Source organism: Tursiops truncatus, chromosome 3, assembly GCF_011762595.2.
Source record: "Tursiops truncatus isolate mTurTru1 chromosome 3, mTurTru1.mat.Y, whole genome shotgun sequence".
NCBI classification, from domain to species: domain Eukaryota; kingdom Metazoa; phylum Chordata; class Mammalia; order Artiodactyla; family Delphinidae; genus Tursiops; species Tursiops truncatus.
The window spans coordinates 126,725,616-126,738,980 of record NC_047036.1 but is presented as its reverse complement, the minus strand read 5'-3'; the positions used below and the strand labels follow the sequence as shown (position 1 = coordinate 126,738,980).

At 52.4% G+C, this 13,365-nt stretch overlaps 1 protein-coding gene and 1 long non-coding RNA gene across 5 annotated transcripts in view; one reads left to right on the top strand and one right to left on the bottom strand.

Moving 5' to 3' along the window:
* Nucleotides 1–509: 509 nt before the first annotated feature.
* Nucleotides 510–13,365, top strand: part of TNIP1 (TNFAIP3 interacting protein 1) — a 46,376-nt gene continuing 33,520 nt past the window's right edge. For 3 of the 4 annotated variants that reach the window (XM_033853472.2, XM_033853471.2, XM_033853470.2), the window contains exon 1: nucleotides 510–667. The gene's annotated coding sequence lies outside the window, so the exon portion shown is untranslated. The remainder of the gene's footprint in view (nucleotides 668–13,365) is intronic. The other variant, XM_033853474.2, reaches the window with a different exon arrangement.
* Nucleotides 1,631–12,839, bottom strand: LOC117311645 (uncharacterized). Its single transcript, XR_004525925.2, has 3 exons — nucleotides 11,752–12,839; nucleotides 4,361–4,533; nucleotides 1,631–4,119 (listed from the first exon to the last, which is right to left on the bottom strand). It is a non-coding gene; the product is annotated as an uncharacterized lncRNA (long non-coding RNA).

Below are 13,365 nucleotides of genomic sequence, written 5' to 3'. Positions count from 1 at the left end.
CAAAAAATGTCAGCTGTGACAATGAGATTCTTTAAGGGTACTTTCACCTCGGAATTTCTGTGAGCTCTGTAAGAAGTCCGGGGGAGCCCTGGACCGAACTCTAGGACCCCGAACTCTAGCTCTGGCTCAGCTACAAATGCTTACATGCCGTTTGGCAAGTCTCCCCCTCTCCCCCACCGGGCTCCGGCCCCTGTGCCCCTCGGTGCAAGGAAAGGGTGGGTGGTCTCTTAGGCTCGTCTCTACTCTGAAATTCCGGCTTTCAGTGTGGCCCCAGCCTCATTCCGGCGCCCGGAGTTTCCGCAGCAGGGAGGGCGGCGAGGGACTGCCCGGACCTGCGGAGGTTGCAGCCCGAGGCAAAGGCTACCCAGGAACCGACCTGCTCCGGCGGCGGCTGTTTACCTCTCTGCGTCCCACCCCGGTGGCTGCGGACCCGCCCAGATGGCGCAGCGTGATTGGGCGAGCGGCCTGTCAATCACTGGGGACTTTCCCAGGGGGTGGGGCGGCCCGGCCCCCAGCACTTCCTAGTCACCGGCCCTGTCCCCTTTCCCCGACCCGGGGTCCTGTGCAGTGCTGTGGGGCCAGAGACTGGCCCAGGCCTCTACCGCGTCCCTGGACTCGGGCTGGACGCGGAGAGCGGGGTGCTGTCTCCCCGGGTCCCCACCCTCAGGTAAGCCGGCCGGGCGGAGCGGGGATGGAAAGGAATGGAGTCTGGGACTGGGCCGGTCCCAGCCTCGGTAGTCCACCGGGCGTGGCAGGGGGGAGGTCAGGCCCGGACTGGTGGCCTGGGTTTCTTGTCTCCTGGGCTCCGGCGCCCGAGGTCCCCGGGCGCAGGGCACCTCCAGGGGCGGCCGGGTCCGGCCGAGTGGGGAATCCCTGACCTGCGCGGAGGGTGGTGGGCGCGCGTGCGCACTGAGTGGGCAAGCGTGTCTGGGAACTGCAGGCGGGCTGTGTGCTGGGTGTGCGGACCCGCGGGTTGCAGGGTGTGTGTGCGGGCGTGGGTCTGTTTATAGTGTGGGAGACCAGTTTTGGAAGCCGTGTGCACACGTAATGAAGAGGAAAATAACTCTTATTGGGCGCTTTCCAAGTGCTGAACTAAGCTCTTTACATGTATTAAACTCGTTTAATTGCCACTTCCATCCTCAAAACGAGTATGATTATTATTATCCGCATTTTACCGGTTAGGAAACCGAGGCACTTGGAGATTGGAGTCATACAGTTAGAGAGTTGCAAATTCAGAATTTGAACGCTGGCGTTTGACTCCAGACTCTGTGCTATATACTGTTTCTGTTGAACATATTTTGCCCACTGTGGGAGACAACATTTGGGTGCATTTGCAGGGTAGCTGTAGTGAATTTTGGGGAGCGATTTGGGGTGTGGAGTTTCTACATATGCGTGAGTTTTCCGCTGTAGAACATTTGTCTGCAAGAGTGTGTGAAGTTGTGTGTACATGGAAGTGACTGTATTATATATTCTTTAATTGTATGGGAATTTTGTGGGTGGGAATTTTGTGCCGCTGAGTGAGACTTCGTGTTTTGGTTGGAGGGGGGGACTTTTGTGGATGATGCAGAAGAATCAGCAACGTTTATCCCCACCCCCTTGCAGAATGACAGTGCAGAGAAATCTATGGATTCCTAATGCATCATTTTTATTTCACAGTGTTGTCAAAATAGAATTTAATCAGCTCTTACTCATTTTCCAAACAATGTGGTAGGGTAGAGGGGAATTCAGCACCTGATGAGAGATCCGGAAAGAGGACTCTCAATTTTTTTTTCATTCCTGACAATGGATATTGCATTAGGAGGCTGGAATGTTTATTAGCACAGACTCATAGCAATCCTATGATGTATTAATATCACTGTTTTACAGCAGAGAGAACTGAGGCAGTGAAAAACCAATAATGGTAATAATAACAGCTTACATTTATCAGCACATACTGTGTGCCAGGCACAGTGCTTTATGTTGAGTATCTCATTTACTCTTTTCAGCAACCCTAGGAGAGAGTCACTAGTAGTAGCCTCAATTTTGAGGTGAGGAAACTGAACCCCCAAAAGGTTAAGACTTGCCCAAGACTAGTAAGCCTTGAATCCTGGGCCCTGTTTCCTTTCCACTATCCTGGCTGTGTCCTGGGATCAGGGCCTGGCACTTCAGTGAAGCACTTGATCATGTCCCTCTGGAGGCTGCAGCCGTGAGTGTCCTGTGTTCTACATACTTATGTGACCCTGTTTTCTCCCACCCGTGTGTGTCCGTGGGTATGGCATGGCACTCACGCTGAGGGTTGCTGCCTGCCCCTATTCCCACATCAGGGCCTTTGGGGCCCCAGGAAGCCGTGGGGTCTGACTCATACCCTAACCCCCAGTGCTGCCTGTGACTTGGGCCCCGGATGTTCTGGGTTGGGTTGGCCGACCTGATTTGAACACCTCAGAATTGTAGGAGGTCGGCTGTCTGCCTCCCTCTCTGGGTGCTACTGGGTACTATTTTATTCTTGCACTCACTGTGATTTAACCGCAGCAGCCTGCTTTTTTTCCCCTCGGACAGGCCAAGCTTATTCTTGCCTTGAGGCCTTTGTATGTACTGTTCCTTCTGCCTGGAACACCTTTCCCCAGCTCTTTTCATGGCTGGTTCTTCCTTATCTGTCAAGTCTCAGCTCAAATGTCACCTCCTCAGAGGGGCCTTCCCTGACCTTTCTATGCAAAGTAACCCCTTTTTTCACTTTCTGTCATATTACTATTATATATATATTTTAATACATTCATCACGCCCTGAAATGATCTTGCTTATTTGCAATTGAGAAAGTATGTGTGTAGACACGGTATGTGTCAGGCATACAGTAATTTTTACTGTTTGCTTGTTTGTTGTCTTCCTCTTTTCCTAGAATAGAAGGGTGAGAGCAGGGACCTCTTTAGTCTTCACGTGTGCGTTCCTGATACTAGATAAAGAGTGTCTGGGGTAAGGCTTTGCTGGGTTTGTTCAGCAGATGAGTAGAATAGAAGAAACTAGAATAATGGTGCATTTCACAGATGAGAAAACTGAGTCCTAGAGATGGGAAGGCGCTTGTCCCAGAGAGGTAGTGGCAGAGTCAGGGTGAGAGCCAGAACTTGCTTCCCAAGGCATTTTTCTTTTCTTCTGATAGTCAGCAAACATTTCCTGACAGCCCTCCGGCCTGGTGCTGTGTGGAGTGGCGTGGTACTCAGGTGAATAAGGTACTGGCTCTGCCCTCCAGGAACTCGTTGTGGACTGGGCAGAAATGTGCCATGAGCGCTAGCTGGAAGGCGTAGTGTGCCAGCACGTGCCCGGCAGTAAGTCTGACTGGGGTGTGGAGCAATTTGGGGGTGCCAGATGGTCAGGGGCCTTCTGGAAGGAGGCGACTTCAAGGCCGGGCCCAGGCAAGATGATGAGGTGCAGAGTGGGGCCTGAGCCCCTTCTGCAACTTAGGGTAAGAGGATTTGGGCTAAGGCTCTGCTGCACTGGGGGAGCTGACCACCTGGGCTAGGAAAAACCCAATGGTCTTGACTACCAGGCAGAGAAGTGTCAGTTTTTCCCCGTCAGCAGCACTGGGAAGTGATCAGAGCATTGGCAAGCCCAAGCGTGCATGAGTCCCCTGGGTGGCGTGTTAAACAGATTGCAGGGTTGCGCCCCCAAGGGTGTCTGATCCAGCTGGTGGCCGTGATGCTGATGCTGCCGGTCCAGCTGCTCTCTGAGAACCCGTGGTGTAGTGTGCCTGATTTAGAGTTCAGCACACCTGGGTGCGTGCTGTGTCTGCTTCCTCTTCTATAAGTTTATGTGACGTAAGTGCTACTTCCAGAGTGGTGTGAATTAATGAGACAGTGTGTGTCAAGCGCTCAGCACAGGGCTGGCATGGGGTAAGTGATCAATCGCTGCTGGCTGCCGAACATCATTAAATCTCATTAAATTAATGAGAAATCTCATTAAATCATCATTAAATCTCATTAATGAGGCTGATCATGAGGCTGTTGAAGGGATTTCAGTAGGAGACGATGCAGGTGGTCCGATTTTTCAGGCTTCGGGGTGACTTGCCTTTAATCCTCTGCCACCTCTGGACCATGCTGTGTCCTCTCTCGATGGGTCATCCTTTGTTTTGTCTCAGACGTCTTTCCATCCCTGTTTGGAATAGTGGCAGTAGACATGTGGGAGGGCCGCAGAGGACATCTGGCCCGAATTTCCTCAACAGCACCCAGCACCCCAGCAGGTGATTAGCCAGCCTCCGCTTGACCACCCCCAGTGCAGCGTCAGGAGTGAACTGCCTTGTAGGCGGGGCGGCCCCTTCCAGTGTTGTTACAGGTGGCTCCCCGGTGTGGGCCCACCTCCTTTCTCGTCCCTCTTTTTTCCCCTCACTGCTCACCTGACCACATGGAGGGAGGGGTGCAGGACGAGAGAGAGGGAAGGCAGTAGGAGGTGTGGTGAAAAGAGCGCGCAGCTGGCCACCAGAAGACTGGGTTTGCTTCCCCTCTGTGTCACCGCCGTCCCTGCAGCCTTGGGCAGGTCCTCCTCCCTTTGCTGGCTTTGGTGTCCCAGCTGCAAAATGAAGGGATTGCAGTGGCAGGCGTCTTAGGGCATTACTTCCAGAAAACTGTAGCCCAGTGACTGGGCTGCCCTCTATGGCTCCGGTAGTTGCGGAGTTCTTCCCACAGGGCCAGGCCTTTCTGTGCCCACCCTCCCGGCTTCTTGCTGCTGCCCACCCCCCACCTGCCCCTCCTCTTCCTGTTCCTCTTTGGAGAGTGTCTGGAGCCCCCTGGAGAGTGGCCAGAAGGAAGGCACAGGGAAGCAGGGAGAAGCGCCCCTCGTTCTGTGGGGAGCAAGGCTCCATGGCCCGCAGAGACAGACCTGGGCGGCCACTTGTGGGAGGAAGTCCTTGTTTTTCCCCGTGACCGGCCCGGGACAGTCGCTCTTCCGATAGGAACAGATGACTGGGCTGAGGGGCGGCTGGCTCTTTGTCTGGGGGCTGTCCCCAGGTGGGGCTGAACTCTCCTCTCCCCAAGGAGCCCACCTCCGAGGCTGTTGCCTGTGTCCTTGAGCACCTGTGGAGTGGAGAGACCCGGTGGCCCAGGCAGATGTGTGAGTGTGTGTGTGTGTGGTGGGGGGAGGGAGCTGGGGGCTGGGGTGTCGTGTCACCAGGGAGTCATCTACTCAGAGACCAGAGCTGGTGCTTTTAGGGCGGGCGTGGGGGTGTCCCATGAGTCAGGGGCCCTTGGTTTTGTCTCCACCCGCAGTGGAGGACGCCTGTACCGCTCTCAGCTGGCCAGCACACCCTGGTCCTGTGCCTTCCTCACGGCCAGCTTCATCTCAGTGGTCTGAGGGACCCCAGTTCCTGCCACACCCCCACTGCTGCCTCTGAGGTGCTGCCACTCCCCGCCCCAACCTCTGGGAAGAGGAGTGGGGGTCTGAGGACGGCAGACCTGACTTCTAGAAAACACGAAGGAATCTTTCAGACACAGAGATAACATGCAGACACTTGGGCATCCACCCATCCAGCTTAAGAAAGAACGTATTTTCTGTTCATGTGAAATTTCTCCCCATCATCTCCTTCCCCACCCCTCCAGAAGCAAACAAGTGTTCTGAATTTAGAGCTTATTCTCTTGTATTTCTCTACAGTTTTATTATAAACATATACATCTGTAAACAATATTTAGTATTGTTTTGTTTTAAAATGTTATTTAAATGCCATCATACTGCCTGTGTTCTTCTGCAACTTGCTTGTTTCGCTTAGGGTTATATCTGTGAGGTTCATCCTTGTTTGTGTCTCTAGCGGGTGCCTGTTTGTTTTGCACAGCTGTATAGTGTTAGCATTCCCTGGTGTGAAATGGCGTCGGTGTCTTTATTCCTTTTCTTCTTCATTAGGTTGTTTCCAGCCTTTGCTATTAAAATAGGCCCTCTCCAGCTTTTATCTGGCTAGTCTTGCCCCCGGAAGCTCTCTTCCTAACCACTGTGGCTCCTGTTGGGATAGTCTACAGAGTGTTCCCAGTTGGTCCTCACAGCATTTCCATAGGGGGAAGAAACCAGGAAAGTGAGGACTGCTCAGGGTCACTTGGTGAGGGAGCAGAACCAGGAGTTGAACCCATTAAACCCTCTTTACACCATATTTGGTATGAGGGGAATTCTCAAAAGTTGTCATCTTCTCCCTTGGAGGAGGGAGTTACAGGGCTGGAGAAAGCCTTTGTTGGATAAACCAGCTTTGGGCATTTTGGGGTCAGGTAGACGGGAGGACAGTCGAGTCTCCCTTCCCTTTTTTTTTTTTTTTTTTTTTTTTGCGGTACGCGGGCCTCTCACTGTTGTGGCCTCTCCCGTTGCGGAGCACAGGCTCGGGACGCGCAGGCTTAGCGGCCATGGCTCAGGGGCCTAGCCGCTCCGTGGCATGTGGGAATCTTCCCAGACCGGGGCACGCACCTGCGTCCCCTGCACCGGCAGGTGGACTCTCAACCACTGCGCCACCAGGGAAGCCCTCCCTTCCCTTTTGTCCCAAGGTTGGGCCTAGTGCTCTTTGTCCCTGTGGCTGATAGTGGATGTGCTCCTCCTAGGTTAAGAGAGTCACAGCTGCTGGGAGGGAAGCCGGGCTTCTCGGCGCAGAGTATTTGTACCTGTGGATCCCAGGAACCCTGAGGAGGTGAAAGAAAGAGGGCTGGGGTTGCTTGGGCTGCCTTCTCAGCCCTTCTTAGGGGGCTGTTGGCAGTGGGGAGTACAGGCTGGGGACTGATGATCAGGTGGGGCTGTTCTCCTTTGTCCCTTGGGAACCGTGCCACCTTGAGCCCAGCTCTGCACCTGTTTTGACTCGGCTTCCTCTCCAGCAAAACAGGTATAAGTCCCCGTGTGAGGGCCCACAGGCAATGGGTGGGAAGCTTCGCCCTTGTTTCCAGCACCAAAGTCCGGTGCTTTTCTTCCCGCCTTTGTCACCTCAAGCCCAGCCCTGACCTTCCTGAAACCAGATCCTTTCTGGCGGGTTCCAGGTTGAAACTCTCCTTTACAGTTGCCAGGTCTCCATCTACCACATTCCTTGACTAGAAAACTTGTCCCTGGGCTTTCCCTCCTTATTGATGATTCAGTCCCTATAGCCTGTCTGTCCACGTGAAGCAGATTCATAATAAGGAGGCTCTCATCCCTGCCCGCAGCCCTCCAGCCTCATTTGGTGCCAGAACAGTAGCCCTTTCCTCTTGTTCTGGCCTTGTCAAGCCACTTAACTTAAAAACAAAAAATTAAACTCTCCCTTTAAAAGTGTTACAAAATAACATGTATTCATTAGAGAAAAAACTCCAAAAACTCAAGCAATACCAAACGTATAACGTAAAAAATGAAAGTTGTGTTCTTTTCTCCTCTTTCTCTCCAGCCTGTATTTTAAAATTAATTTTAAAAATAGAACAGGACTAGATTCCATTGTAAAGAGTTAAAAAACTAGGTTAAAAAAAAAGTTTCTTTTGATTACAGTCCCCTAGCCCAAGTCCTTCTCTAGATCTGTCTACTAGCAGCAGTTCGGTGTGTATCTTTCCAGACCTTTATCTATGCACATTTAAGATTTCATACATATATGTATACATACACACACACACACATATATGCACATGTAGTTGTGTGTTGTTTAATAAATAGTATCCTATTATACATATAAATCTATACTTTGCTTTTTTCCTTAACAATTTTTTTCTTAATAAATAAATATTTATTTATTTATTTTTGGCTGCGTTGGGTCTTAGTTGCTGCGCACGGGCTTTCTCTGGTTGTGGCGAGCGGGGGCTACTCTTCATTGTGGTGTGCGGGCTTCTCATCGCAGTGGCTTCTCTTGTCGCGGAGCACGGGCTCTAGGCGCACGGAATTCAGTAGTTGTGGCACACGGGCTCAGTTGCTCCGCGGCATGTGGGATCTTCCCAGACCAGCGCTCGAACCCGTGTCCCCTGCATTGGCAGGCAGATTCTTAACCACTGCGCCACCAGGGAAGTCCCCTTAACAATATTTTATGGGCACCTTTCTGCCATTGCAAAGCAGTCTGCCCCATTCTTTTTGATGGCTGTATAAGTAGTACATTGAATGAATGCACCATAGTTTATTAAACTAGTCCTCACTTGATGAACATTCAGGACGTTTTTGCTGTTACAGAGTGTGTGGCAGTGCACATCTTTGTCCAGTCTCTGTGTATAGTGACACAGAGATTCCTAGCTTACTTAAATAGGCGATTACCCAGTCAGTTACCTCTGACCCTTTAGATAGTTGAAACCTCCTCAAGCATACTTTTCTACAAGAGAACTTTCTTCTCAGCCAATCAGGCATACAAGCCTGATTGTTGACGTCATTGAGAAAGGACATTCTTTAGTGTGGGCAGCCAGCTATAGGAAAAGCAAATGTCCACAAGACGACATCAGTAGAAACATAATACCTGAAAGGGTGGAGGTGAAACTTGCTCTCTTTGGTCAGGCAAACCACACCTGGAGTGTTGTGTCCAGTTTCAAAGCCAGCTGCAGATAGGGTGGGGGTGGAGGGTTGAGGGGGTGGATGCGGAGGGATCTGGAAGCCAGTCCCTACAAAGGGCGATGCAGGGAACAAGGGCTAAACTGCTTTGACAGAATGCTGCAGGTTCCAAATCTCCTCAGGGCTGAGATGGAGAAGAGGGTCATCTTGTTCCTTATTCTAGGGAACCCCAGGAAGCAGAGCAAGGGTCAGTGGAAGCAGAACTGGGAGTAGCCTAACTACAGCCAATGCTGGCTGCCCAGGGGAGGCTCCTGGAGGAGGAAGTTGGTCTGGGTCACTAAAGATGGTCAACCAGAGTCCCCTGGCTCCCCTGGGGACCGGATAAGCACAGGACCGAATTTCCCCTGAGCTTCCTTTCATCCTGAGAGTCTAAGCCTTGTTGACTGCTGGCAATCAAGGGCAGACTGGTACCTGAGGCAAAGTTAGCAACACATAGAGGTAGGGACCTAGAACCTGGGGCATGTTCCTGATAGTGGGACAACAGGCAGGACTGGTGTCCTCCCCCTGAGACACAGAGCCCTGTGCCCCTCAGTCAGTGCAGGCTAGTGGAAAGGGCACCAATGTTGAAGTCTGATAGATCAAGGCTGGATTCTTTGTTCTGCCACTAACCGGCTGTGTGTCCTTAGGCAAGTGACTTAACCTCTCTGAGTCTGCTTCCTCATCTGAAAAATAGAGATTATGCCATCTAGCCGAGAGGATTGGTTTCCTTGCTGGAAAACAGGGATAAGAATTTTTATCTCTGTGTGGTGAGAAGAAAATGAGGTAATAATGTTGGTAATGATGCCAGCCTAGTGCCTGGCATATGGTAGCACACAACTGTCAGGCCCTCTCCCAGCTTTAGTTACATGCTCTTTGGTCGACTTTTGCAGCGTTTCCAGCCAGCTGATGGCCCTGGTCCTCCCCACTGTCCCTAGGCTGATAGTGTAGAGCCTGGGTCTTGGAGGCTAAGTGGGGGCAGTGGGGCTCCCTCTGTGGGTGAGTCAGTGGAGGGGAGGAGGGGAAGAAGGACACAGAGACGTGTGCCATGTTTGAAGGACACAGTTCTTGGGCTGAGCTGGAGAGCCTGAGTGCAGGCCAGAGAGGAGGGCAGGACCTGGGAAAAGGCTGCAGACATCATCCAGGGGTTTCTCACTGCTCTTGGGGAGGCGACAGCACCCCTGATAGCACTGCAGGAGGATCGATGAGGCAGGGAAATCTGCTTGGGCATTGGGAGGGATTGGAGCTGGGGAGAGCAGGCTTTTTAAGGTCAAAAGGTTTTAGAAAGGGATGACAATAAACTGCAAGTTCTGGAAAGTTAGAACTAGAAGGGGCCTTAAAGTTTGTCTAGTCTTCCCCCTTTTGTTGTATTATTGCTATTGTTGCTAACCTCTCCTTTTAGAAAACTGAGGCTGGGTGATGGAAGATATTTGCCTTGGTGTACGTTGACTAGATCCTACGATTCCTGAGCCCCACCTGTTCCTCATATTACACCCCATGCCTGCAGCCTCTTTATTACTGAGTTGGTTGGAAAGACTGATTAAATCTTTGGCTCCTCACTGGGGAGGATGCTAAGGCGGGCTCCCTGGGTACAGACCATCTAAATAGGTGCTGTCTCTCTGCTGACAGCCATCAAGAGGGCACCGCCTGCTCTTTGATGGATGGACCTGGAGCCCCAGTTTCCCTGATTGTGAAATGGGTGAGGAGGACTGGAGGTCATCACGAAGTGCAGATGTGGACAGATTTTTGCTTTAGTTTGCGAGGTGCTTTCATGATGCCTCACTTCCCGTTAGCCCTTGGGGGACTTGGAAGATATTCCCATTTGCAATTGAGGAAAATGAGACTCAGATGATTCCTAATCTTTCATGAGCATCGCCTTGGTCCATGGGCTTCTTGTAGCTTCAGCTTCACCAGCTGTGGTGTTGTCCCAGTGTCCCTGCTTAACAGTTATTTGCAGTTCACAGAAATTAAGTGGATGCCATAACCAATCAGCTGGGCACAGTTATGGGGCTGCCTCAACCTTTTAGTAAGAACCTACTGAGTGCCAGGTACTTAGTGAGGTACTATTATTATTATTGTTTAGGAAATCTTATTACAAAATGAATACATTTCTTTGTTAAATAAACAATTGGGAAGTAGAAAGTGAGAACTCCCTTCCAATTATACATATATTATTTCATTTAGCTTCCTTAATCTGACCTGCCGTGGATTCTGTTATTATTCCTATTTTGCAGATGAGGCAGCTGAGGCTCAGAAAAGGTGAGGGACTGGTCCAGTATCACACAGCCTGCAGGGGTGGGCAGAGCTGGACCAGGGGGAGGCAGGCGCAGGTGAGGCCGCAGGTGCAGTGTGTAAGGAGGGCTCCCGCTCAGGGTCTCTTGCGTGCACTTGGGCGCCCCTTTTGTTTTGCACCCTGCGTGCCTCACCTGCTTACCCCCAGATCCCACCCTACTGGGCCCCTTTCTTCCTGACTCCAAGGCTGTTTTATCTCCAGTGTGCTGGGTCCCGTCTCTTTCCTTGCCTTGTGGCTGGCTCCCAAGACAGGCTTGGGTCTCCGTGGATCCTTAGGCCAGTTTTAAGTCATCACCCAGTTTCCCTCTGGTCCAGGCTCCTCCCTGTGCCTGTGAGGGAACTGAGGTACAGAGAGTGGACAGCTTGCCCATGCCCATCAGAGCGGGCAAGAGAGTAGACATCAGGACCTCTGATTTCCTGTCCTGTGCCTTCCTCCTGAAGACCCCTTCCCTTCACCACGCTGTCACCCCCACCCACCAGCATCCCTGCCAGCCCCTGCCTTTGCCTGGGGATGAGGCTGCTGGCCACCGTGACCTCCCAACTCCCAGTACCAGAGATCTACTCAGGAGTTTTCCTCTGGTCCAGGGAGAACTTCACTTCCCCCAGAGCTGCAACATCTAACTGACCTCAGGATGCAGCCAGTGCCCAGTAGCATTAGATCAGACTAAGTTCCCAAGTGGTCCTCAGTTTCCTCATCTGTCGAACAGACACCAGCCATGCCTTCTTTCCAAGGCTGTTGTGACAGAAAAACAATGCTTGGGAAACTCTAGGTAGTTTGCAAATGTTACTGGCTATGCAAATTCGTATCATTCATTCATACCTAGGAGCTCCTACTTCTGGCACCAGCACGTGGCTGATCACAAGGCAGCTTCTGATGGGCTGAAGCATTTCAGTGCAGAAGCTGGAATGTAAATTTAATTCTGAATCTAGCCTTTTTCAACCGTCATCATCCTCTTGGGTGGCGGTTGTGATTTGGGCCCACGTTCCCACCCCCCCATCCCCTTAGCTGCTCACCTGTCGTTCTGTCACGCCGGCTCTTCCTCCTTTTTTGGGCTGGTGGCTCCTTCAGTTTCAACAGGATCGCCTCCGTCGTTTCACTCTGTCGTCGCTGTCTGGCCTGCCATCTCTCTGGGCCCTTTTTTGCCCCTAAATCGGGACTTTCTGGTTCCAGCGGGCACCCCCAGGCCTCTCAGGGTGGGCTGTGGGATCCCACCCCCCTGCCCTGAGCCAAGATCTTGTCTTGGAAGAAGGTCTGAGCTGGCTGCCTCTTCCCCACCGACGGTTTCTGTTTTCGGAAGGCAGGTTGGTGTCCACTGCTGGCGGGTCACCTGATCTGTAGCTTTAAATTTAAAGGAACCAGGCTCAGGTAGGTATGGAGTCCAGGCCAGACGTGGCAAGAATGTGGGTGGGGCCTCTGCTTTGCAGTGGGATTGCAGCACAGGAGCAGAAATGGAGGGTGGGAGCACTGGCAGACTGGAGAGAGAGCAGGCACCTTCCAGCTCCATCCTGACGTTTTGTGTGACCTTGGTCTTCCTGCTCTGGGGCCTGACTGCTGCCCTCACACCATGAGGGAGGGTCAGGTTAGCTCACGCCCCGGGATGCCTGGGCGCTGAGCTCCCGTACTGCCCCATGCAAGGCGTGTGGGTGGTCAGCGCTTCCTTCCCCTGTCCACACCCACTCCTGCGGTCTGTGACAGAGGGGAAACGTGCTGTCAGCCAGGGAGGCAGGACAGTGATGCAGCCCCGCATTCCGAGACCCCTGGGGCGCCTGGTAACGGGCTTGGCCTTGTTGCCCTTGGAGATTCCCGTCCAGCTCTGTCATCCTGGGAAAGAATCCCCTCTCCAGGAAAGGCCTAAAAACCACACAGACCAGGAGGAGAGTTCCCATCTGCCCGGCGGTCATCCTGGAACTGCCGCTGACCATCTGGGCATGAGGTCAGCAGGACGTGGAAATTCCCCATTCCTGTCTTTGTGTTTCTTTCCTCCAGAAGTCCAGACCCTCCCTTGGGCAGCTCCTCTGATCTCCAGAGAGGACTTTCTCACAGTAGACTGTTTGGTCTGGGCTCCCTCTGCCTGTAGCCTGTTTCTCCCCCTGCCCCCCAGCTGCCCAGGCTGGAGTCAGGAGAATAGCCCTGCCTGCCCCTCCGCTGCTTCCCGTGAGTCCGCTTCCCTGTCGGCTCCCCAGTGCTGAGGGAGAGCACGCGTGGTTTGGAGGATGTGGAGGTGGGGTTTCAATTCCTGTATCCTGCATCCTGCTCTGTCGCTTGGCCTTACATCTGGGCATCTCTGAGAGATCTTGGCTGTGCCAGCCTCGATTCTAGAAGTATATATGTATGGCTGTCCAGGTGCTTCTGGTCCGTGGATCACGGTTAGGCTCTCAGGATGTTTACACATGGCCTGTCAGGAGGCAGGCGTAGGGTCAAGGGTTCCTCTGGCCCTTTCTGTCTCTCTGTTCTGATCAGAGGTGTATTGGGGCTCTATTCTGGACCACTCTGAAGATACCCTGGTAGACCAGGTGATCTCGGCCCATGCTCTCGTGGAGCTTCTAATCTATTGGGCAAGCCAGATGTGGAGTAAAAACATTCCCAAATCATCACATAATGTCAGCTGTGAGTTCCATGTAGGGTGA